Raw genomic sequence first — 26605 nt, 5'->3', positions numbered from 1 at the left:
TAACAAATGTAGAAACGCTAATAGTGATAGAGCGCTTACCAATGTAAGTTGTGCAGATGCCAGCACAACTTGGATGATAGCATGAAGCAGATCCTTCTGCTGCCACTCCACAAAAAAAGCAATAAAAACCAACGACCTCCAGACCAGTGGATAGTAGGGCGCTGAGGGACCAGGCAACAGTTGAAGCAATCAGCTTTATTCCCAACATGCAACGCGTTTCGCGCTAGTGCGCTACATCAGGCATATGCCTGATGAAGCGCACTAGCGCGAAACGCATTGCATGTTGGGAATAAAGCTGATTGCTTCAATTGTTGCCTGGTCCCTCAGTGCCCTACTATCCACTGGTCTGGAGGTCATTGGTTTTTAATACATAGATTTAGGGCAGCCTGCGAGAAATCAGGAGAGAAGGATCCTAGATGCTCAGTACTAGCTGTTGGCACCAGAGCTAAGCACATGCACGCCAATAATTAAAGAGAATATAATTTATTCAACAACAAAACAAAGGTAAATGTTGATAAGATAGACTGGAGATCTAGTCAATAAAGATTCTCATAGATGCTAGCATGACATCATGCAGTGTCATTCCTTTGCTGTAAAAAGAAAAAACAGGATCATGCATTATGGTCAAACCACAAAATATGAAATACTGTACATTTTGGACACTTGTGATATCTATTAACAATATTAAGCTGTTATGAGAGCTCAACAGTAATTAGAAGCTGCAATCTGATTTCCTAGTATGCCACAAAATGTATCTGGATGGGGGCTTGATATTTATTGTATTCATTAGTGCAATTTATGCCATTTCATTTGCCATTTTAGAATTAATATAGGAATGTATCTAATGATCTTTACAACAGGTCTTGCTTCAAGACAATAAATAATAAACCCTTGTGACTACATCCAAAATATTCTGTGCTCCAAACTCTCTTCTTTGTTGTTTTTATTAAAGAAATAAATCATTTCTGCTAGGGGTTAAAAGAGATGCATCTACCTTATGGTTCGTCTAGATATATGTGAGGTGGTAAAAGATACAACAATTACTACACAGCTTTTCATAAAACAGATCGACTAAAGATGACCTTGTACATTACGAATACAGAGATACTCAAGACATCAACTATTATGATCTTGTTTGTCTAAAATACAAACTGGATAGTAATGGACTGAACTCAGCTATTGCAGCTTTCCAGTGACAAGAGTAAATGCATAAAAGAAAACACAAAAAATTATCTACTATGGTAATTGAAAGATATATTTAATCTTTTGGTTTGTATTCATAATTATTTAGAATTGTTCAGTAAAAGAGAAGTGACAGGTTGTCATTTGGTCCTTTTCTTATTTTTCACTGGTAGTGTGTTTATATTTCTACTTATTTTACAGGCTTAGTAGTGGAAGCCACCTTGAGTCCATTACTAAGCTGGGGCTTAGTGTTAGCCTGTAAAATGGCTGTTGCTATCCCCCTTATTAAACCTGGCACGTACCACCACAGGGGTAGCAGGAAGGTACTGTCATGCAGTTGGCGTCACCCGTTGTGGTAGAAAATGGTGTCACCCCCATACCTACCCCCTCCCCCCAGTAAGTTTTTAGCCTGTTGTGACAGACACCACTGTTGTAGCGCATTGTGAGAAATTCCAGTAAAATAATCAGATATACCAGTTGCCACAGAATAGGAAAGTGTTAAAGAAGTTTTCACCATTTAAATATACAGCTCCCAGAATTACTTAAAGAGGTACTGAAAAACATTTTCTTTTATATCAACTGGTGCCAGAAAGTTAAACAGATTTTTAAATTACTTCTATTTAAAATCTTAATCCTTACAGTACTTATAAACTGGTGTATGCTCCACAGGAAGCTAAATAATTGTTTCCAGTCTGACCACAGTTCTATTTGCTGACACATCTGTCCATGTCAGGAACTGTCCAGAGCAGGATAGGTTTGCTATGGGGATTTGCTCCTACTATGTACAGTTCTTGACATGGACAGAGGTGTCAGCACAGAGCACTGTGGTCAGACAGAAAAGAAATTAAAAAGAAAAGAACTTCCTGTGAATCGCTTATACAGCAGCTAATAAGTACTGGAAGGATTAAGATGTTTAAATAGAAGTCATTTACAAATCTGTTTAACTTTGTAGCACCAGTTGATTTAAAAAAAATTTTTCCAGTAGAGTACCCCTTTGAGCAGTGGTGAGGTAATGCTGGGAGTTGTAGTTTCACTCACCATAACTGTAGAACTGACAAGCGACTACAGCTCTGATAGGACATAGAGAGGAGAATGTACAATGATATCAGTGACTACAGGTGATGTCTTCTCTTTAGTCTTCCCTTATCTAATTCAGATGGTACATACCGCCAGGACTTGTTCCAGCTAAAACTTCTCTCTGCAGAATGTGACGCCCAGACGTCTCCTCACTATGTCACCGCATTCTCAGCCTCTATATGAAAACAAGTATTATTATAAACCTGCCAGACACTGTATCCTCTAAATATAATACTACTATACTCTTTGATTATAAACCTTCCATTCACCATACCACTGAATATAATACTACCACACACTGTACATTCTTAATATAATACCAACACATACTGTACACTCTGAATATAAATCTGCCACATACTGTAGCCCTGAATATAGTACCACCACACACTGTACCCTCTGAATATAATACTACCACCCACTGCGCCCTCTGAATATAATACTACCACAAACTGCGCCCTCTGAATATAACGTTGCCATACAGCGCACCCTCTGAATATAATAACACAACCGCAGTAACACACCTCAACATCCGTTAGCTGATGCTATTACCACGAGAGGGGGGTATTGGTGGTGTTGCTAGTGGATGATGGGGGTGCTACTACTGGGGGGTTGTTGCTGGAGGATGATGAGGGTGCTACTGGCCATCCCCCCTGGCTGTATCCCCCCCATCATCCATCGGCAGGATCATCCTCCTGGCAGGAGCACCGCCAACATCCACCTCCAGGATCTGCTGATGGAGGTGCTACTGCTGGGGGGGGGGGGGTTGTTGGTGGATGATGAGGGTGCTACTGCCAGGGGGGAGCATTAGGTAGGCAGCTGTTCACCCACTTTAGGTAGGCAGCAGTTCCCCCACATTAGGTAGGTAGCAGTTTCCCCACATTAGGTAGCATATTTTCCCCACATTAGGCAGCATAGATTCCCAACATTTGGTACCAGTTCCCCCACATTAGGTAGGTACCAGTTACCCCACATTAGGTAGCAATTTCCACACATTAGGTAGCACAGATTCCACACATTAGGTAGCAGTTTCCCCACATTGGGTAGCATAGATTCCACACATTCGGTAGCACAGATTCCCCACATTAGGTAGCATAGACTCCCCACATTTGGTAGCACAGATTCCCCACATTAGGTAGCAGTTTCCCCGCATTAGGTAGCATAGACTCCTCACATTAGGTAGCATAGACTCTGCACATTTCGTAGTAGTTTCCCCACATTAGGCCGCAGGTTCCCTTGCAGGTTCCCAACAAGGTCAAAGTCTCCCCACATTAGATCGCTGGTTCAAACCCCCCCCCCCCCCCCCCCACAAAAAAAACCCACATACAACACAGAGAGACACGCACACAGTCAGAGAGACACACACTCACAGACAGACACACACACAGAGTCACACAGTCACACACACGCAGAGTCACACAAACACACACTCACACAGAGTCGCACAAACACACACCGAGAGTCACACAGTCACACACACACACAGAGTCACACAAACACACACACAGAGTCACACACAAACACACACACAGAGTCACACACAGACAGAGGCACACAGACAGAGATAGAAACAGAGAGAGAGAGACAGACACACACACTCATCCATCCAGCACAGCGATCCTTTTCTCTGGGCCCCCTGCGAGTGATGTCACTGATGTCCTCCTGCGCGGCCATGCGGTGGGACATCAGGCCGGCGCAACCGAAGACGTGGGAGCGGAGGCCGGGCACAGTGCTGGTGAAGACGAGGGGGGGTGATGACGGACGGGCGCACAGTGCAGGTGAAGGCCAGGGGGGGTGGTGCTGACGGACGGGCACACAGCGGCGATGAAGGCCGGGGGGGGTGCTGACGGACGGGCGCACAGTGCAGGTGAAGGCCGGGAGGGTCGAGGGGAGCTGACGGACAGGTGCACAGCGCAGGTGAAGGCCGGGAGGGGGTGCTGACAGATGGGCGCACCGCACACACTGCGCAGGTGAAGGCCGGGGGGGGTGCTGACGGACGGGCGCACCGCACAGCGCAGGTAAAGGCTGACGGACGGGAGGCCGGTCGGTCACAGATGGGGGGTGTCGGTGTAGCTGGGGAGGGGGGTAGGTGCTGCGGAGCGTCTTGGTGTCACCCATTAGGTTGGTGTCACCCAGTGCGGGCCGCACCCCCCGCACCCGCGTCGCAACGCCACTGCCATCCAGCGCAGCGATTCTTTTCGCCGGGTGCACTGCGAGTGGCGTCACTGATGTCCTCCTGCGCAGCCATGCGGTGGGACGTCAGGCCAGCGCAACCGAAGACGTGGGAGCGGAGGCCGGGCACAGTGCTGGTGAAGGCGAGGGGGGGGGTGATGACGGCCGGGCGCACAGTGCAGGTGAAGGCCTGGGGGTGGGGGGGTTACGGACGGGCGCACAGCGGCGATGAAGTCCGGGGGGATGCTGATGGACGGGCGCACAGTGTAGGTGAAGGCCGGGGGGGGGGTCGAGGGGTGCTGAAGGACGGGCGCACAGCGCAGGTGAAGGACGGGGGGGGGGCTGACGGACGGGAGGCTGGTCGGGCACAGATGGAGGGCGTCGGTGTAGCTGGGGAGGGGGGGTGGGTGCTGCGGAGCGTCTTGGTGTCACCCCATTAGGTTGGTGTCACCCGTGTGGGCCGCACCCCCCGCAACGCCACTGCTGTCATGCTTGTCTTCAGCAAACTGTTTGTTGGCTTTTCTTCTGGGACAACACCCTTGTAAACTAATTTGATGCAGTGTATGGCATATGGTCTGAGCACCGACAGGCTAACCCCCACCCTTGCAACCTCTGTAGCAATGCTGGCAGCACAAATATGTCTATTTCCCAAAGACAACCACTGGAAATGGCACTGAGCACATGCACTCAACTTCTTTGTTCAACCATGACAAGTGAAACCTGTCCTGTAACACTGCTGTATTGTTTGTCCACCAGGCTGCAGTTTAGCTTCTGAGTCTTTGTAATATTCTTATAGCCTAGGGCATTGTTATGTAGAGCAACATTCTGTTTTTTCAGATCCTCAGATAGTTATTTGCCATGAGGTGCCATGAAGTGAACTTTTAGTGTTCATTATTGGAGAATGTGAGAGCGATAACACCAATTTTAAGACATCTTCTCCCCATTCATACCTGAGACCTAGTAACACTAATGAATCATATTGTAATCCTTCCTGTATGTAAGAAAGAATCTGTGGAAAAAACAAATGTTCCAATTGCTACAGAAAGAAAGAAAAAGTGGTATTCCGCTTTCTGATGTTTGTGGAGCAAACAACAGAAAGCGGAATACCACTTTTTTTTTCTTTCTATAGCAATTGGAACATTTGTTCTCTCTTACATACAGGATTACAATATTCACAGGTTTACAAGACAGGTTATAATGAGATGAATGATAGCTTTATGGTGATTGAAAATTGTTTGATGGTGCTATATATTTTAGATAATTTATGATTAGTATTTTTATTGTATTTTAGGTTAGGCATGTATCCACAAGGGCCCTGTGGTATAACATCATTAATGTAAATTGTATTACATTGTATTAAACAGTTATATATTTTCATACAGTTATCTCCCAATCGTGTTAAAACAACCAAAATTTATATAACCATTTGGGACCTTGTAGAAATTGTGCACACAGTCGTGTGACAGTGTGATAGTCTGAGGAATGACTTTTGTATTGACTGTATCATTGACTGCTAGGAGAGCATATTAACCCCTTAAGGATACAGGAAAGCTTGGCCTTCAGGACCTAGGCCCATTTTTCAAATCTCACCTGACAGAACCCATTAAAGTCAATGGAATTCGTCAGGACCCAGCGGTGTCAGTTCTGCTCCAACCGGTTAAAGGGGTACTCCGTCCCTAGACTGTCCAAAGGATAGGGGATAAGATGTCTGATCAAGGGGGTCCCGCACCTGAGGACCCCCACGATCTCTCGTGCAGCACCACCGTTTCTCAGCTGCACAGAGCGACGATCGCTCTGTGGCTGATGATGGGGCGATGCAGGGGATGAAGTATCAACATGTCATGAGGAGGTGGAGCCATGATACCACACCCCACACCCTCAATGCAAGTCTAGGGGAAAGGGCGTGACAACCGCCATGCCCCCTCCCATAGACTTGCATTGAGGGGGCGGCCCGTGACTTCACAAGGGGGCGGATCCGTGACAGCACAATACTCCGTCTCCTGCATCGCCGGTCATCAGCTACAGAGTGATCCAGGAGACCCCCGCGATCAGACATCTTATCCCCTATCCTTTGTATAGGGGATAAGATGTCTAGGGGCGGAGTACCCCTTTAAGGGTTCATCCAATGAAGGACAAAAAAGAGCCGAATGGACCCTCAATGGGTTAGAGCACAACCGCCATGTAAACGTAGCCTTATTTGAGAAAGAATAGCATTTTTGGAAATTCTCTGCTTTTCGAAAGATTAGTTAATGTTTCAGGTTTACTTTATGTTAGCATTTATTGAGTAAAAGTTTATGTTTTTTTAAGTTTATTAAGCTGTTAGAGGGCTTAGAATTTTAGCTGCAAACTTTCAGATTTTGTGAAAATTTCCATGATCTAGTCCATGAGGCCTGTATGCTAGAATCAAACTACCCCCCCCCCCCCCCACACACACACACACACAAATCGCCCCATTTGAATAACTACACCCCAAATAAATTCACAATAGGATTTGGAATCTCTGTTAACATTCTAGGTGGGTTACTGAAGCAAGTTAAAGCTAAATTTTTTGGGTAAATTTATAATTTGAATCCATTTTTTTTCTGCAACACAGGAGGTATTAACAAAAGTTCAACTGAATATTTATAACTCTGATTCAGCAGTTTTTAGAAATACCTGATGTGTGGTCCTAGTGTGCTGCTTGGCCCACCCACAGGCATCAGAAATAAAGGAGCTTTCTTTTTATTAGGGGTGTTTTTCAGGCACAATCGGTTTGCAAAGGAGATGAGGTCCCAAAACCATTTTTAAAACTACACCCCTAGAAGGAATTCATCTTGAGGTACAATGCGCTTATGACTCCATAGATGTTTCATGAATTTATTTTAATTATGCTGTAAAAATGAAGGAATAAAAATACTGCTGGTACATTTACAAAGGGGCACTCAGGACCCCCATTTTTGTGACTGGTTAAGGTCATAGGGGTCTGATCACCACCAATCACTTATTAACCCCTTAAGGACGAAGCCCTTTTTCACCTTAAGGACTGAGCCCTTTTTCGCAATTATGACCACCGTCACTTTACAAATTAATAACGCAAAAACACTTTTACCGAATATTCTGATTCTGAGAGATTGTTTTTTCGTGACATATTCTACTATATTTTGTTGGCAAATTTTCGGCGTTAATTGCATCCTTTTTTGGTGAAAAATCCCAAAATTTAATGAAAATTTTGCATTTTTCTAACTTTGAAGCTCTCTAATTGTAAGGAAAATGGATATTCCAAATAAATTTTATTTTTCTTCACAAATACAATATGTCCACTTTATGTTGGCATCATAAAATGGACATATTTTTGCTTTTTGAAAAAATTAGAGGGCTTCAAAGTAGAGCAGCAATTTTCAAAAATGTCATGAAAATTGTTAAATCTGAAGGGACAGATGTTACAGAACTACAACTCCCAGCATGCCTGGGCAGTCGAGGCATGCTGAGAGTTGTAGTTTGGCAACACCTGAAGGGCTACTGTTTGGGCACCACTGTAACAGTGGTCTCCAAACTGTGACCCTCCAGATGTTGCAAAACTACAACTCCCAGTATGCCCAGACAGCTGTCTGGGCATGCTGGGAGTGAGTTGCAGTATGGCCTTCCTAGTGGTTGCCACAGTAAAGATCGCTTTACTTTCACTTTCAATCACCCCCCCCCCCCCACCACCACCGTCGATTCCCTACCTGAGCAAAGATCCAGCAGGCTCCAGCGAAGATCCTAGGTCCCCAGGCATCTTCTCCTGCAGGTTCGGCCTCCATCTTCTTCCCAGAGCCCCTCGACATCCAGGGGAGGTCAGAACGGGGGGTTGCAGAACCCCCTGTCCTGCGCTGCCATTGGTCAGAACTCCGTTCTGACTAATAGCAGGGGACAGGAGGAGATCGCAGCTTTGCGACCTCACTTCTATCCCTTCGGCTGACCGGGGCTGTTGCTGACAGCTCCGATCAGCCCTATTTTCCGGGTGATCGGGTCACCAGAGACCCGATTAGCCCGGAATTGGAGAAAATCGCATGTCTGAATTGACATGAGATTTTCTCCGATCGCCGTCCTGACACCCCCCTGGGCGATGTGCCGGGGGCATCCGGCTCCGGTCCCCAACCGGCTAGCGGTGGGGACCGGATTTCCCACGGGCGTATGGATATGCCCTCGGTCCTTAAGGACTCGGAATGCAGGGCGTATCCATACGCCTTGTGTCCTGAAGAGGTTAAGCCTGTAAAGAATCTTTTTTTTTTTTTTTTTTTTTGTGTTTCCAAGTGATAACTTTTTTATTTTATTGGTTGATGGAATTGTATGAGGGCATGTTTTTCAGGATGAGGTGTAGCTTTTATTGGTACCATTTTGAGGACAATTTGTTAAGTTTCTACAAAATTTTTAGCAGAGGCAAAATTGTAGTTCTGTCATAGCTTTTTTTTTTTATGATCTCCACCATGCAGTATAAATTACATGTTAGCTTTTTCTGCAGTTACGGTGATACCCAATTTATATGGTTTTTTTGTTTTACTACTTTTACAAATCACTTTTGCTAAACATTTTTTTTCTGTCTCCATATTCTGAACACCAAAACCAATTACAATTTTGGCATAGTTTTTGTTCCCTACGGTGTTCACTGTGCGGGATAAATAACATGCCAATTTCATATTATGGGTCATTAATGTTACGTTATGCACTCCGGCCACACATGCTGGCCGTGAGCGCATGGTCCCATTACCTGCTGCTGTCGGCAGGGCTGGGATCCGCATCACAGGACGCACCCCCATGCGAATCCCAGCCCGTCACTCACCTGGTGCTTCTCCTGCCCCGCCTCTGCTTCTCTGCTCTGGCGCGCGTGACCCGTCCCCTAAGGCGCGCACGCCCTGGAGTTTTAAAATTTAAAGCGCCAGTGCGCCCATTAGTGAAGTAACACCTGTGGCTTATTGATAAATTCCTCCACCTCCCAAACTTCTCTGTTGGATCTTTGTTGCCCTAGTGCCTGAGAGAAAGCATTTCTGAGAGTTGCCTTGCCGTGTATCATACCCTTTGCTCCTTGACCTGACCTTGCTCCTTTGCCACCTGCCTACTGACCACTTGCTACGTTCCTGACTATGCTCCTGTGCCGCCAGCCCTGACCTTCTGCTATCCTGACTACGAGTTGCCTTATCCCACCTGTGCCTCGAATCTCTTCAGCCGCCTGTGTGGTCGAGCCATGCAAGGGGTAGCCACTTGGGTGCAGCCTGCCACACAAGTCCGTCCCACTTTGCGGCGGGCTCTGGTGAAAACCAGCAACACCTTAGACTCCGCTCCCTGGTACGGTCCGGGTCATCTACCACACAGGTCCAGCGGATCTCCTATAATCAGTGATCCAGTCTACTGAAATGTGAGAGTTACAATTATGATGCAGTAATAACCTTTTTGTATTTTTTTGGTTTGTTATTTTAGCATTTTTTTAAATAAAGGGTATTTTTATTATTTATTTACTTTGTTTTAGACATATTTTTACTTATTCCTCTTAGGAGACTTGAAGCTGCGATCGGCCGATCCCTTGTATAGTACACATTAGTACATCTGTACTGCTGTGTACTATAGAGTATTAAACTGACAGACTGTGAGACATAGCCTGTGGCTGGGTCTTACAGGCTTTCCTAACTGGCAGCCATGATTTGGCTTCCGGCTGCTGTAACAATCATCACAGCCCCGTAATTGCATTATGGAGTTGCCGATAAGCTCCCTCCCCATTAACTCTTTAGATGCAGTAGACATTACAGACCATGGCTCCTACAGGGTTAATTGCTTGGATTGTAGCACAGGTCTGCTGCTAACAATTGCAATGGGAGCCGGGAGGTGTATGACAAGAGTTGCTTGCAGAAACTGTGCCAGCAACACAGAACGGGGACCACAGAGGAGAGCTAATGTGCATCCAGATAAGTCAAGCTAAATAGTAGAAAAGAACAGAAGGCGGAGGTTCATTGGTGACAGACATAGAGCAGTAGATGTGACAACATCCCACAAAAAAAACTTAATGAAACTAAGAAAACAAAACCACAGCTGTAATGAGGTTGACTGGGGACTTATAGGGCTGAAGATTGTGTAAAAAAAAATAAGTCATACTCCCTCCCCTGATGCCCACAAGCTCCCAGGTCAACACCTTTTCCTGCTTCCGAAATGAGCTGCCTCAGCAGAAATGGCCTGCTCAGCCAATCACAGCCAATCAGGGTTGTTGGAAGAGAAAAAAGGTCTATGCATTGTTTTAAAAGGTGATTTAATGAGATTTACGAATATACTAGAAGCATGAAAGCTGCATTCTCTCTATGAATTGGTCTTGACACATCAGAGCTCTTCCTCCCTGCTCTCTATGTTTTGCTGGTAGGGGGCTGGCTGAGTGGCTCAGTTCAGTAGCTAAACCATCTGGCTTAGTTGTTGAACCAAACCATGCTCAGTATATTTGACTGTAAAGTAAGAGACACGTCAAAACATGGCATTCCTGGAAGAGTAGCTCAGTGAAACGGAATTATGCACCAAGCTGTATTATGGCCTTGTAAAACTTTGGGTTGTGCACAGCCATAACAGAGCCCACATTAAACTGTACAAGGTACAGAGCTGTATTTACCTGGGGCAAAGCTTCAGTATATATTGGCCAAGACACCACCAACTTATCCATTTATTCAATTACTACAGTGATTATCACATAAAAAAAAAACATTTAAAAGGAGATTTATCAAAACCTGTGTAGAGGAAAAGTTGCCCAGTTGCCCATAGCAACCAATCAGCTCGCTTCTTTCATTTTTAACAAGGCCTCTGCAAAATGAAAGAAGCAATCTGATTGGTTGCTATTGGCAACTGGGAAACTTTTCCTGTACATAGGTTTTGATAAATCTCCCCCTTATTACCTATTCTCAGTATTCCAAAGCCCCCTATTCTAGAGGAGAATAAGAGTAGTGGGACTATCAGGGACCATACTTCTAGTTAGGGGAGGGGAAAATAGATTGAGAACATTTGTACAATGGTTGCATTCTTTTTTTTTTTTTTATAAAGAAAACTTACACAAAGTTAGAATTGGATAAAATGCACAACCTTAAGAACATTTAATTAAACTTTGTTAGTGGTTTACTGAGTTCAACAAATATCCACTTTACATACACTTCATTTAGATTTATTGAGAAAAAAAGTATGTGAGTCATTCTTTTCTCTTTTAGAGTCAAAAGGCAAAGAAGAAGAATGCACATTGTTAAAGAAAACATGTAAAAGTATCCGCATTCTTACTTACACATTTAATTACATAGTATTGATTGTCTCCAGGTGAGCAGCCAACGGATGATTCCATTAGAAAGCATCAGCAGAATTGTGTCTATGTTTATTTAGGCTACTAGAAAAATAATAGCTTTCTATGAAAGGAGCTGAACCAATCATGTTTTAAATCCAAGGGGTTATTGCTGAAGTCAGAAGCTTTAATCTCTGCGCTGTAATAACAAGATGATCTCTGGTTATTGAATGTAAATGAAATGGAAAAAGCTATAATTTGCATCATTCAATCTACTTTTATTTTATTTTCAATAAAGTTTTTGAAATAGGAAAAAACAACAATTTTGTATATGTCCACTAATAATAAAACTGCCGACTATCAGTTGTAGATTTTAGATTTTCTACTGAAAACAACACATACGTTTACAGATCTCAAGTTTATAAAGACAGTTACATACAACAATAACATTTTGTCTTTGCTGCAGATTGAATTGAATGAAACATGTGAGTCTGCAGAGTGGTAAATCTTGCCATTTAGAAATTTAGCTTTAGGCTTTGTGCCAAGGGCTTTTTACTGGATGACATTGGACCCTGTCCTTGGCTCTAAATATATGGATTCTGCATAGTGCCTTATTGCACTCATGTGCACTAACCCACTTAAAGGGGTACTCCGGTGGTCAACGTATTTTTCCGTTTTTGACTTACCTTATTTGTATTGTTTCATTTCTATTCTTGGTGTTTAGCTTACTCTATTTCCGTTCTTTGTTGTCTTTTTATCCCCCACTTTGTTTTCCTATCTTTGCTTCTATTTCCTGTTTCTTGCTGTGCTGAAAACTACAAATCCCAGCATGCCACATGCCTTGCTGGTTTGGGGCAGCTCCTTTTTTTCTGTTTGTTTGTTCCGCCCCCTTTACCCATTCTACTATTTTCCCGGGTCAGCCCCCTTATACACAGCACACTAATATAAATCAGCCTTGGTTGGGATACACTGGCATACACACACAAGGGACTACAACTCCCAGCATGTGTCATTCAGGAGTCTTCAGTCTGTGGTATAACACCAGCATGCTGCCTCTGTATTCTCCTGGGGGTTGTAGCTCACCACACCTCTGTAGGGCATACACCAGTGTTTCCCAACCAGGGGGCCTCCAGGTGTTGCAAAACTACAACTCCCAGCATGCCCTGACAGCCTTTGGGCATGCTAGGAGTTGTAGTTTTGCAACAGCTGGAGGCACACTGGTTGGGAAACACTGGTGTAACATGATTTGTATGCTGAATTGGCTAGAACAGTGTTTCCCAACCAGTGTTTCTCCAGCTGTTGCAAATCTACAACTCCCAGCATGCCCAAAGTCTGTCAGGGCATGCTTGGAGTTGTAGTTTTGCAACAGCTGGAGGCACACTGGTTTGTAAACACTAGCATACACACACACACAACAGGGACTACAACTCCCAGCATGTGTCATTCAGGAGTCCCCCCCTCCCCCTTCACATATAGGGGGAGATTTAGCAAAACCTGTGCAGAGGAAAACTTTCCTTGCTGCTTTCATTTTTATGAAGGCCTGTGAAAAATGAAAGAAGCAATCTGATTGGTTGCTATGAGCAACTGGGCAAGTTTTCCTCTGCACAGGTTTTGATAAATCTCCCCCATAGAGATCATACCCAGTATGAGATTTCTTCCCCTGCAGTCCATACATCCCCAGCCCCTGCACCTTCTCATCCTCCCCTTCAGATAACACTTATATTCTCTGTGTTCTTTCTCCTGTGCAGACCTGTGTCCTTAGAATACAGAGCAGGGGGAGGGGAGGTGAGGAGCTGTGTACTCAGCTGGATGAGATGAGGGGGCGTGGCTTATTTATCCTCCTGCAGACAGAAAAAAAAAAAAAAGCTGTGACATCTTGTCCACAACAGACTCAGAACTGTGGACAACAGTAAAAGAAAATCCTCTGAACTACAGAACTTCCTGCCCAACAAACAGGTAAGAAAAACACATACATGCTGCCAAAACATATAACACATGTATATTGCAAAAAAACTAAACTTACAAAGAAGATGCCATATAGTCAAAAAAAATTAACTACCGGAGTACCCCTTTAAAATGTACCATCCACCAGGTAAAAGAATGAAAAATGTTTTTCTAATATTCTTGACCCCACAAGCACAAACATTTTGGTTTCCTATGCCACTCACAGGAGTACCAAACTGCATACAGTTTATAACAATATTGACCAAAATAGGCTAATAGTAGCATAGACGTTTTTGGCTCACCAGGTATTCTGGGGGTTGTAATTATGCAACAGCCAGAGTCACATCGGTTGGCAAACACTGCTCTAAACAGTCAAGGCATAGATTGTATAGTCCAGCCTCCATCTGCAGCTGCTGGAGGGTTTCCTGGATATTCAGCAATAGAAGTCTGACCACTGCCACCGCTAGGGATTTATGATCCAACTAATGGCTGGCTTCCTCGGTATCAGAGTCATCTTGCTTAGGCTGAGAGGTAGAGCCACCTGCCAAATTGTCTTCCTCTAGCATGTGACTGCGGCATTTGCCTCTGTTCCAAACCCCCATTCTGCAAACAAACAGTCCTGGGCCTAGAGGATGCCTGAAAACCCCAAGGCTGATGCAGGGGTTGTAGGTGTACGATTGTCGGGGATGAAAGGGGGGGTGGTAGTGAAGCTCATAGGGCAACACCTGTTTACAACCAGCACCGGACAGGTAGTCTATTTGTATACATAATTATAATCCACCCTCAAGTGACATAAAACCATCTCAAATAAAGTGGAGGAGGAATGAAATGTGTTGGAGATGAGTATATTTTCCTTAAATATTAAAAACCTTGCTCCCTTTATATTGCTGGTATGTTGTTACTAATGCGCTATTCATCGCTTCAAGTATCTTCCCAGCAAACATTCATTTTCTCTGCTTGTGTTTCTGTAAAATTACATATTGCTGTGTTTCCCTACTGGCTTTTCTTGACTGTTTGCTTTTTTCAAAGAGTAATCCTTTAGAATAACAGTTCATTTGATTTCTCCATGGTGCAAGTTCACCACAGGCTATGGCAATAAACACTCTTGTGGACTAGAAAATGTAGGTTATTGTGTCTCCGTATTTACAGTCACATCCTTTTACTAACAAAAGAATAGCAATTACTTGACCGCTGATTTCCAATTAAGATTATTTTCATTTCCACCCAACTTGTTACTATATCAAGTATGAAATAAAATGTTAGATAAAGTTTATGTGTTCACTGCCATAAATCCAAGATCTTTTGCATTTATTTTTTAAACTATTTGTTGCATGAATGCAGGACAATCTTAATCATCATTTATTTTCCAAATCAATCTTTAGCCACAATCAGGGCAGTTTGGTGAAGTTTTAAACCCCTTAAGTACCACGGGTTTTTCCGTTTTTGCACTTTCATTTTTTCCTCCTCACCTTTTAAAAATCATAACCCTTTCAATTTTGCACCTAAAAATCCATATGAGGGCTTATTTTTTGCACCACCAATTCTACTTTGCAGTGAGATCAGTCATTTTACCCAAAAATCTATGGCAAAACGGAAAAAAAATCATTGTGTGACAAAATTGAAGAAAAAAATGCCATTTTGTAACTTTTGGGGGCTTCCGTTTCTACGCAGTATATTTTTCGATAAAAATGACACCTTCTCTTTATTCTGTAGATTCATACAGTTAAAATGATACCCTACTTATATAGGTTTGATTTTGTCGTACTTCTAGAAAAAATCATAACTACATGCAGAAAAATGTATACGTTTAAAATTGTCATTTTCTGACCCCTATAACTTTTTTTATTTTTCTGCATATGGGGCGGTATGGGGATCATTTTTTGTGACGTGATCTGAAGTTTTTATCGGTACCATTTTTGTATTGATCGGACATTTTGATCGCTTTTTATTAACTTTTTCATGATATAAAAAGTGACCAAAAATACGCTATTTTGGACTTTGGAATTTTTTTCCGCGTACGCCATTGACCATGCGGTTTAATTAATGATATATTATTATAGTTTGGACATTTATGCACGCGGCGATACCACATATGTTTATTTTTATTATGTTTATATATTATTTATATGGACTTTGGGAAAAGGGGGGTGATTTAAACTTTTAAAGGAGTACTCTGGAGCAAAGTTATTTTATGGCATTGCACAGCTAGCACGAAGTTATATAATAAAGTCAATTACCTCAGTAGTCTCGCTTGCACGCATCCTTGACTTTTACGATATCTGGAAGTACAGCCTGTCTGCCAGAATTATGAATTTCGTTCCCCGACCACGGCCATCTTTGTAACGAAACGTCACCGCTCTCAGTCTTCTCCTCTCTAAGCCTGCCCCCCTCACCGCGATCCAGTCACTCCCATCCTTTGCATATTCATATAGTCTTCGTTTGCACAGCCGTCATTGGCTGGGCTGTGCAAACGCATCAGAATGTCCTCCGCCAATCAGCGTGATCCGGCCACGCGTGCGCACATACCATCTCCTTGGGACCGGACATGGGATAGCTGTAGGATACCCACGCCTATCAGCGAGATCCAGCCGCGCGTGCGCACATACAATCTCGCCGGGACCGGACGTGATAATTGTAGGCCAATGATATCCCTGATAGTTACGCTGGCGTAACTAACAGGGATATTCTACAAACGACTTAGTAACTTTTTTTTTTAGCATATAGCTACATCTAAGCTGGGAGCCGAGTGCAGCGGTGGAGCTCCCTTTCATTGGTGCAGGGGAGTGGAGGGGGAGGGAGACAAAGATGAAAGGGGTGTGTTTAGGGGTATGGGCGGCAGCGGGGGGCGTTTTTATTAAAATTATTAGGTAAGAGAGAGGGGAGGGGTTGAGGAGGAGGGAGGCACGGAGGGACAGGAAATTGTAGCAAGGCAGCATGGGGGATGACGATTTTAACGTCATCCTCCACACCACCATAACCAGGAAGTGGCAGAAAATACGTTGCCCCGCAGCGGGAGAATGGCTGGACCAATTTCAGAAATAAGTACATGCGCAGAGAGGTACAGCCAAGGGGAACATTTGGGGGGTATACATTTTTAAATCAGAGTACTCCTTTAATAAGGAAGGGGTTAATGTGTGTGTGTTAAACTTTTTTTTACCTTTTTTTCTTTTACACTTTTAGTCCCCTTAGGGGACGTTTAGGAGGAATCATATGATTCCTCATACAGATGAATGGGATTACATACAATCCCATTCATCTGTGTGCTCTGCGCTCGATTGATAAAGCCTGGTCCTGTCAGAGGGAAGACCGGGCAGGGGCACAAAGTGAGCCATCTTGGAGAAGCGGTCTACCACGACCCAAATAACGGAGTTGCCATGGGAGGTGGGAAGATCAGTAACAAAGTCCATAACAATATGAGACCAGGGTATCTCTGGAACAGGAAGAGGTAAGAGGAGGCCTGCACGTCTCATTCGAGGCTACTTATCTCGTGCGCAAATTATACAGGCTTGGACAAAGTCTGAGACATCCCTCTCAAGAGAAGGCCACAAATACCTTTGGGAGATTGATTGGAGAGATTTTTGTACCCCAGGATGACCAGCGAAATGAGAAGCTGGCCCCACTTGAGAATTTGCACCCGGTAACGTGGAGGTACGTAGGATTTGCCAGGAGGAAGATGGCTCAGATCCGCAGGAGCGACTGCAATCAGGCGTTCTGGTGGGATAATGTGTTGAGGTGTTAACTCGTCGCCCGCCACATCAGAAGAGCAAGACAGGGCGTCTGCCCTAATGTTCTTAGAAGCTGGACAGAAATGGATCTCAAAATTAAAACGGGCGAAGAACAGAGACCAGCGAGCCTGATGAGGATTTAGTCTCTGAGCAGACTGGAGATAGGCCAGGTTCTTGTGGTCCGTAAAGATATTCACAGGATGGGTGGCTCCCTCAAGAAGATGTCTCCATTCCTCCAGAGCTAATTTAATAGCCAGCAGTTCTCTGTCCCCTATAGAATAATTTCTCTCCGCGGGAGAGAATGTTTTTGAAAAGAAGCCACAAGTTAAGGTCTTGCCCTTGGAAGATTTCTGTGTGAGCACAGCTCCGGCTCCCACCGAGGAGGCATCCACTACGAGAGAGAAGGGCTTGGTGGAATCAGGTCTAGAGAGAACCGGTGCTGAGGCAAAGGCGACCTTCAGGGACTGGAAGGCTTCTTCGGCTTGGGAAGGCCAGGATTTAGGGTTAGCGCCCTTTTTAGTCAAGGCCACAATTGGGGACACAAGAGTGGAATAGTGAGGGATGAATTGTCTGTAATAATTGGCGAAGCCCAAAAACCTTTGTATGGCTCGGAGTCCAGTGGGGCGTGGTCAATCCAAAACCGCCGAGAGCTTGGCGGGGTCCATTTGAAGTCCTTGAGCAGAAATAATGTAACCCAAGAAAAGCAAGGAGGACTGCTCAAAAAGACATTTTTCGATCTTGGCGTATAGTCGATTTCTCCTCAGGCGGGTAAGCACTTGTCGCACATGGAGCTGGTGTTGGTCCAGATCGGAGGAGAAGACAAGGATGTCATCCAAGTATACGACCACACAGGAGTAGAGTAAGTCCCTGAAGATATCGTTGACAAATTCCTGGAAGACGTCTGGTGCATTACAGAGGCCGAAGGGCATCACCAGGTACTCAAAGTGACCGTCTCTTGTGTTAAAGGTGGTCTTCCACTCATCGCCCTTCCGGATACGGACCAAATTATAGGCCCCTCGAAGATCCAATTTGGTGAAAATCTTGGCCCCACGTAGGCGATCAAATAACTCTGAGATTAGGGGCAGAGGGTAACGGTTCTTAATGGTGATTTTATTGAGTCCTCTGTAGTCTATGCAAGGGCAGAGGGAACCGTCCTTCTTGGTCACAAAGAAGAAGCCAGCCCCAGCAGGAGAAGAAAACTTCCTTATGAATCCTCTCTGTAGGTTTTCACGAATATATTCGGACATGGCAAGCGTCTCTGGAGGTGAGAGAGGATAAATTCTACCCCGGGGTGGCGTTGAACCAGGCATAAGGTCGATAGGACAATCATAGGGTCTGTGAGGAGGAAGGACCTTGGCTTGTTTTTTGCATGCAAAGCAATGATATAGTTTAGGGAGTCCCGGAGGCACAGAAACTTGCAAAGGTCGCTTGACAGGAGCAGGCTTGAGACACCGGTCCGAACAGCAGGGGCCCCAATGCAGGATTTCCCCGGAGGACCAGTTCAGAACAGGACTGTGACGTTGTAGCCATGGCAGACCCAGGAGGAGTTCGGAGGAGCAGAAGGGAAGGACTAGGAACTCTAGAGTCTCTGTATGAAAAATTCCAATATCCATCTGCAGTGGCAGGGTACGGAACTGCACTGTGGCAGAGAGTCTCTCACCGTTAACCGTAGAAATAAAAAAGAGGCTTAGTTAGGCGGACAACCGGAATGCGGTACCTGTCGACCAAGGAGGCGTGAATGAAGTTGCCGGAGGAATCCACACCTAGCAACGCCTCTCCCACGTTTACTAGGTGCGAGCATTTCCTGAACGTGGTGGACGGAGAGGACAGTCTCGCAGGAAGTACTCAGTACTGGCGCAGTACAGACACAAGTTGTCATCTCTGCGACGGCTTCGTTCTTGCAGAGTCAGGCGTGACCGATCCACCTGCATGGCTTCCACTCATCGCCCTTCCGGATACGGACCAAATTATAGGCCCCTCGAAGATCCAATTTGGTGAAAATCTTGGCCCCACGTAGGCGATCAAATAACTCTGAGATTAGGGGCAGAGGGTAACGGTTCTTAATGGTGATTTTATTGAGTCCTCTGTAGTCTATGCAAGGGCAGAGGGAACCGTCCTTCTTGGTCACAAAGAAGAAGCCAGCCCCAGCAGGAGAAGAAAACTTCCTTATGAATCCTCCCTGTAGGTTTTCACGAATATATTCGGACATGGCAAGCGTCTCTGGAGGTGAGAGAGGATAAATTCTACCCCGGGGTGGCGTTGAACCAGGCATAAGGTCGATAGGACAATCATAGGGTCTGTGAGGAGGAAGGACCTTGGCTTGTTTTTTGCATGCAAAGCAATGATATAGTTTAGGGAGTCCCGGAGGCACAGAAACTTGCAAAGGTCGCTTGACAGGAGCAGGCTTGAGACACCGGTCCGAACAGCAGGGGCCCCAATGCAGGATTTCCCCGGAGGACCAGTTCAGAACAGGACTGTGACGTTGTAGCCATGGCAGACCCAGGAGGAGTTCGGAGGAGCAGAAGGGAAGGACTAGGAACTCTAGAGTCTCTGTATGAAAAATTCCAATATCCATCTGCAGTGGCAGGGTACGGAACTGCACTGTGGCAGAGAGTCTCTCACCGTTAACCGTAGAAATAAAAAAGAGGCTTAGTTAGGCGGACAACCGGAATGCGGTACCTGTCGACCAAGGAGGCGTGAATGAAGTTGCCGGAGGAATCCACACCTAGCAACGCCTCTCCCACGTTTACTAGGTGCGAGCATTTCCTGAACGTGGTGGACGGAGAGGACAGTCTCGCAGGAAGTACTCAGTACTGGCGCAGTACAGACACAAGTTGTCATCTCTGCGACGGCTTCGTTCTTGCAGAGTCAGGCGTGACCGATCCACCTGCATGGCTTCCATGGCGGGAGGCCCGGAGAGAGGTTGAGGTGGACGCTGAAAAACGGGAGCCAGACGAGGGTAGCGTCTAGGTTGAGCGTTTCCTTTTTCAAGGAGTTCCTCTCGTCTCTCGGCAAAACGCTTGTCGATTCTAGTGGCCGACAAGATGAGGTCACAAAGGGTGGAAGGTAGTTCACGTGCTTTACTTCACTGTTAAGTCCCTCCTTAAATGTGGCACAAAGGGCATCATTGTTCCAGTTCAGTTCTGATGCTAGGGTGCGAAACTGAATGGCGTAGTCACCCACGGTAGAGCCTCCCTGGGACAAATTTAGTAAGGCAGTCTCTGCGGAGGTAACCCGGGCAGGTTCCTCGAAAGCATTCCGGAACTCTTAACAGAAGCTCTGGACTGAGGAGGTGGCAGGATCGGCGCGGTCCCATAGCGGTGTAGCCCAGGCCAGGGCCTTCCCGGAGAGCAGACTGAGGATAAAGGCTCGCTCGGAAGGAAACCAGTGAGACAGTAGCTCGAGGTGGAGAGAGCACTGTGACGGGAACCCTCGGCACTGCTTGGGATCTCCGTCATACCTGTCCGGCAGGGATAGGCGGACTCTGGAACCGGTGGCAGCTGCAGGCGGAGGAGATACAGCACATGCAAGCGGAGGAGCTGGCTGTTGCTGAGACGGCAGGAGCTGCTGCAGCATGGCAGTTAGCTGGGCTAGCTGCTGACCTTGCTGGGCCACAATGGAGGTGAGGTCCACTAGGCTTGGCAAAGGAACATCAGCGGGATCCATGGCCGGATCTTACTGTCACGTACCGGCAGGACTGGTAGTGGATCCTCTTGACCAGAGAGGCGATGGCGCGGGTTGTACCAGAGGACCGGTTCTAAGTGGTTACTGGTTTTCACCAGAGCCCGCCGCAAGGCGGGATGGACTTGCTGCGGCGGTAACCACAAGGTCGTATCCTCCAGTAGCAACTCGACCTCTCTGGCAGCTGATATGGCGTGATACACAGGGAGCAGGCAGGAGCGTAGTCGGAAGTAGCAGAGGTCAGGGCAGGCGGCAAAGGTTCAAAGGTGAGTAGGAGGTAGCAACGGGTTCGGCAACAGGCAATGCAATACACACAATATGGAACGCTTTCTCAGAGGCACTAGGGAACAAAGATCCGGCAAGGGCAGGAAGGGGCAGGTAACTTTTATAGGGAAGGAGCAGGGAACAATTAGCCAGCGCACAAGGAATCCCGTGCTCCCGGTCGGTATGTCCGAGCGGGAGACGTCGGGATCCCGGGGAGAGGAGGAGAGAACGCAGGCGCTCCGGTCCGGAGGCGGGGACCGGAGCGCTCGCTGTGACAATTATACTGCAGAGAGATAGAATGGACTGCCGATGTGTGTGTTACACAGAGAAGCTTTTTCCAGCAGCGTTCACCTATTAGTCACATCAGCGTTCAAGTGGACAGAGAGCAGTGTTTTTCTTCACTGAAAAGGATTTTTCCTGTAGCCATTAACCTCCCAGTCACTTTCTACAGCATTGTATTACAGAGAGGGGCAGAGAGCTGTGTGTTGCCTCATACATTTCAACAAGCTGCCTCAACTTCATAAACTTTAGCAGAGGAGGCAGGAATAGTTTTTCAGCGCAATTCTGTATCTTTGTTTCACAACAAATCATCTGCTGGTAATGCTAGTCTGTAGACGGTATAATACCCAACAGTCCATTCCTAATAGTCTTTGACAGAGTGCAACTTTGAATTTAGTAAACAGCTTTTGAGTGCTTTTGAGTGCTAATTTTTTTTAAGCGTACTGTAGAGCATTTTTCTGCCCTCATAAGTTCATACCACATACCTACATCTAATAGTGTACTATTTTGTTCCTGCTAATCACAGTCCCAGATACTGTGAAAGTCCAGGCAAAAGTAAACACCGGCTGCTTTTTAAAGCGTACTGTAGCGCATTTTTCTGCTCTCTTTGTTCCACAACAAATCATCTAGTGGTTATACTAGTCTGTAGACGGTATAATACATACCCAGCAGTCTGTTCCTAACAGTTTGTGAGAGAGTGCAATTTTGGGTTTAGTACAAAGCAACTGTGTACTTCTGGTGTTGTGCAAAAAAAAAAACATATTTTTAAGCATACTAAAGTGCATACCACATACCTACATCTAAGTGGTGTATAGTGTTGAGCGGCATAGGCCATATTCGAATTCGCGAATATTCGCGAATATATGGACGAATATTCGTCATATATTCGCGAATATTTGCATATTCGTCATATCCTCGTTTTATTTTCGCATATGCGAATATTCGCATATGCGAAAATTAGCGTATGCTAATTTTCGCATATGCGAATTTTCGCACGCCAGTCTCACACGGTAGTATTAGAGCCTTCTTTACACCACACAAGCTGGAAGCAGAGAGGGGTGATCACTGTGATGTGTACTGTGAAGAAAAAAAAAAAAAAAAAAAAAACGAATATTCGTAATTACGAATATATAGCGCTATATTCGCGAAATTCGCGAATTCGAATTGCGAATATTCGCGAGCAACACTAGTGGTGTACTATTTTGTACCTGTTAATCTGTCAAGGGCCAAGATGCTGTGAAAGTCCAGGAAAAAGTAATCACTGGCTGGTGTTTTACTAAAATACGTTTTTTAAGTGTGTTGTAGCGCATTTTTCTGCTCTCATAAGTGCATACCACATACGTACATCTAAGTAGTGTACTATTTTGTACCTGTTAATCTGGGCCTAGATACTGTAAAAGTCCAGGCAAAAGTACTCACCGGCTTTTTAAGTGTGCTGTAGCGCATTTTTCTGCCATCATATTTTTTTAAATGTTTTTTTAAGCATACTGTAGTGCATTTTTCTGCCCTCGTAAGTGCATACCACATACCTACATCTAAGTAGTGTACTATTTTGTACCTGTTAATCTGTCAAACGCCTAGATACTGTGAAAGGCCAGGGAAAAGTAATCACTGGCTCGCGTTTTACTAAAATATGTATTTTTAAGCATACTGTAGTGCATTTTTATGCCCTCATAAGTGTATACCACATACTTACATCTAAGTAATGTACTATTTTGTACCTGTTAATCTGTCAAGGGACTAGATACTGTGAAAGTCCAGGCAAAAGTAATCACCGGCTGGAGTTTTACTAAAATAAGTTTTTTTAAGCGTTCTGTAGTGCATTTTTTCTGCCCTCATAAGTGCATACCACATACCTACATCTAAGTAGTGTACTATTTTGTACCTGTTAATCTGTCAAGGGCCTAGATACTGTGAAAGTCCAGGAAAAAATACTCACTGCCAGGTGGTTTTACTCAGATACTTTCTTAAGTGTACTGTAGCGCATTTTTCTGCCCTCATAAGTAGAGATGAGCGAATCAAAGCTCACAAACCTGAATTCATTATGAATTTCATGAAATATTCGATTCACAACTAATGCAAATATCGTTGCGATTCTATCTGGCAAATCGCTTCATTAAACTCCATTTACTGCGTTCCAGGCTCCAGGGCATCTAAAATGGCAGATCCACATGTCAGTACATGGGGCAAGGAACGCTGGGAAGGCAAGAAGGCAAGGCGGGAAGGGAAGTAGGCGGGGTGACCCTGAATCATATGCAGGATGCAGCCTATCAGCAGCCAGCCACCCCTGTGATGTCACAGCCCTATATATTCGGCAGCCATTTAGCGGCTCGTCATATCATTCATTACACTGCATACAGATAGGACGGACATCACTGTGTGTTACACAGAAAAGCTTATTCCAACAGCATTCCACATCCTAGTCACATCAGCATTCTGGTTGACGGAGAGCAGTGTTTTTTTTCACTGAAAAGGATTTTTACTGCAGCCACTAACCTCCCAGTCACTTTCTTCAGCATTGTATTACAGAGAGGGGCAGATAGCTGTGTGTTGCCTCATACATTTTAACAAGCTGCCTCAACTTTATAAACCTTGGCAGAGGAGGCAGGAATCATTTTTCAGTGCAATTCTGTGTCTTTGCTCCACAACAAATCATCTGCTGGTTATACTAGTTTGTAGACAGTATAATACCCAGCAGTCCATTCCTAATAGTCTTTGACAGAGTGAAATTTTGTGTTTAGTACACAGCTTTTTTGTGCTGCAGCACTGTTGCGTACTGCTGGTGTTGTGCAAAAATAAATTGTTTTTTAAGCGTACTGTTCAGAATTTTTTTGCCCTCATAAGTGCATATCACATACACACATCTAAGTTGTGTACTATTTTGTACCTGTTAATCTGTCAAGGGCCTAGATACTGTGAAAGTCTAGGCAAAAGTAATCACCAGCTGGTGTTTTACTAAAATATGTTTTTTAAGTGTACTGTACCGCATTTTTCTTCCTTCATAAGTGCATACCACATACATACATCTAAGTGGTGTACTATTTTGTGCCTGTTAATCTGTCAAGGGCCTACATACTGTGAAAGGACAGCCAAAAGTAATCACCGGCTGGTGTTTTACTCCAATCCGTTTATTAAGCGTATAGTAGCTCATTTTTCTGCCCTCATAAGTGCATACCACATACCTAAATCTAAGTAGTGTACAATTTTGTATTTTGTACCTGTTAATCTGTCAAGGGCCTAGATACTGTGAAAGTCCAGGCAACAGTAATTAAGCATACTGTACCGCATTTTTCTGCTCTCATAAGTGCATAACTGCGTACCACATACGTACATCTATGTAGTGTACTATTTTGTACCTGTTAATCTGTCAAGGGCCTAAAAACTGTGAAAGTCCAGGCAAAAGTAATCAACGGCTGGTGTTTTACTAAAATACGTTTTTGTAAGCGTACTGTACCACATTTTTCTGCCCTCATAAGTGCATAGCACATACATACATCTAAGTAGTGTACTATTTTCTACCTGTTAATCTGTCAAGGGCCTAGATACTGTGAAAGTGCAGGCAACAGTAATCACCAGCTAGTTTTTACTAAAATACGTTTTTTTAAGCATACTGTACCCCATTTTTCTGCCCTCATAAGTGCATACTACATACGTACATCTAAGAAGTGTACTATTTTGTACCTGTTAATCTGTCAAGGGCCTAGATATGGTGAAAGGACAGCCAAAAGTAATCACCGGCTTGTGTTTTACTGCAATACGTTTATTAAACTTACTGTAGCGCATTTGTCTGGCCACATAAGTGCATACCACATACATACATCTAAGTAGTGTACTATTTTGTACCTGTTAATCTATCAAGGGCCTAGATACTGTGAAAGGACAGCCAAAAGTAATCACCAGCTGGTGTTTTACTCCAATACATTTATTAAGCGTACTGTAGCGCATTTTTCTGCCCTCATAAGTGCATATGTGCATACCACATACCTAAATCTAAGTAGTGTACTATTTTAACCCCTTAAGGACCAATGCAAATAAACCTGTACGCCCCTGAAAGACCAGGCCTGTTTTTTCAAATCGGGGATGTCTGTCTTTATTAGAGAATAACTCTGGTAACGTTTTGCCAATCACGATAATTCTGACATTGTTTTTTTGTCACAAGTTGTCCTTCATGTACATAGTAAAAGTAAGCCGATATCATTTGTAGTTTTTTTTACAATGCAAAAAATCATGAAATTTTTACAAAAAATTACGATTTTTTGCTATTTTAACACTAATTGGTTGCATATATTTATACTTACTGACCAAATAGTTCACGAAACTTATACTTTCAGATGTCTACTTTATTTTGACGTCATTTTTTAGTTTTTAATTAACATTTTAAATTAGTTAGAACCCTAACAATTTAGGGGGTACAGTGAGTATTTTAACATCATAGTTTTTTGGCAGGAATTATTACAAAGTCAGTGTTAAAAATTCGAAATTTGCAATTTTTCACAAATGCATCATTTGGGGGGCATATTTTTTGTACATCACTTCTGATATTGAAAGAAATGCACCCTATATTTTATTTAGCTGCTTGTCCCATGTTCGGAAATACCCCCGCTTTGGCCATATATGGTTCCTTGGCCGCGTGGTAGAACTCAGAAGGAGAGGAGCGCCATTTGGCTTTCAGGGCAGAACAGTTGCTGCGGCTGGGTAGCTCAGTGTGTCCGCTCATGACTAGTGGCGGAAAATCCGCCGCTATGAGTGGACGCACAAAGCTACCCAGCCGCAGCAGCGAGCTCATTACCGTGACTGCTGCATAATGTGTAGGATCACGTGGCGGACATCCGCAGCATATTACATGCTGCGGATGTCCGCCAATGCGATCCTACACATTATTCTTTTTTTTTTTTTATTAGATTCATTTAAGAAATGTATATTTAATATATATATATTTTTTTTACACTTTTATTACATTTTTATTTATTTTTACACTTTTATTTTATTTATTTATTTATTTTTACACTTTTTAATGCTTTGGAATACT

The 26605-nt window shown here is 44.4% G+C and overlaps 1 long non-coding RNA gene across 1 annotated transcript; it reads right to left on the bottom strand.

Moving 5' to 3' along the window:
• Positions 1 to 459: 459 nt before the first annotated feature.
• Positions 460 to 11819, bottom strand: LOC130367139 (uncharacterized). The gene is made up of 3 exons (XR_008892091.1): positions 11690 to 11819; positions 2350 to 2434; positions 460 to 590 (listed from the first exon to the last, which is right to left on the bottom strand). It is a non-coding gene; the product is annotated as an uncharacterized LOC130367139 (long non-coding RNA).
• Between the last annotated feature and the right edge of the window lie 14786 nt (positions 11820 to 26605).

Source organism: Hyla sarda, chromosome 1 (assembly GCF_029499605.1).
Source record: "Hyla sarda isolate aHylSar1 chromosome 1, aHylSar1.hap1, whole genome shotgun sequence".
Taxonomy (NCBI): Eukaryota; Metazoa; Chordata; class Amphibia; order Anura; family Hylidae; genus Hyla; species Hyla sarda.
This window is presented reverse-complemented; position numbering and strand designations above follow the sequence as displayed.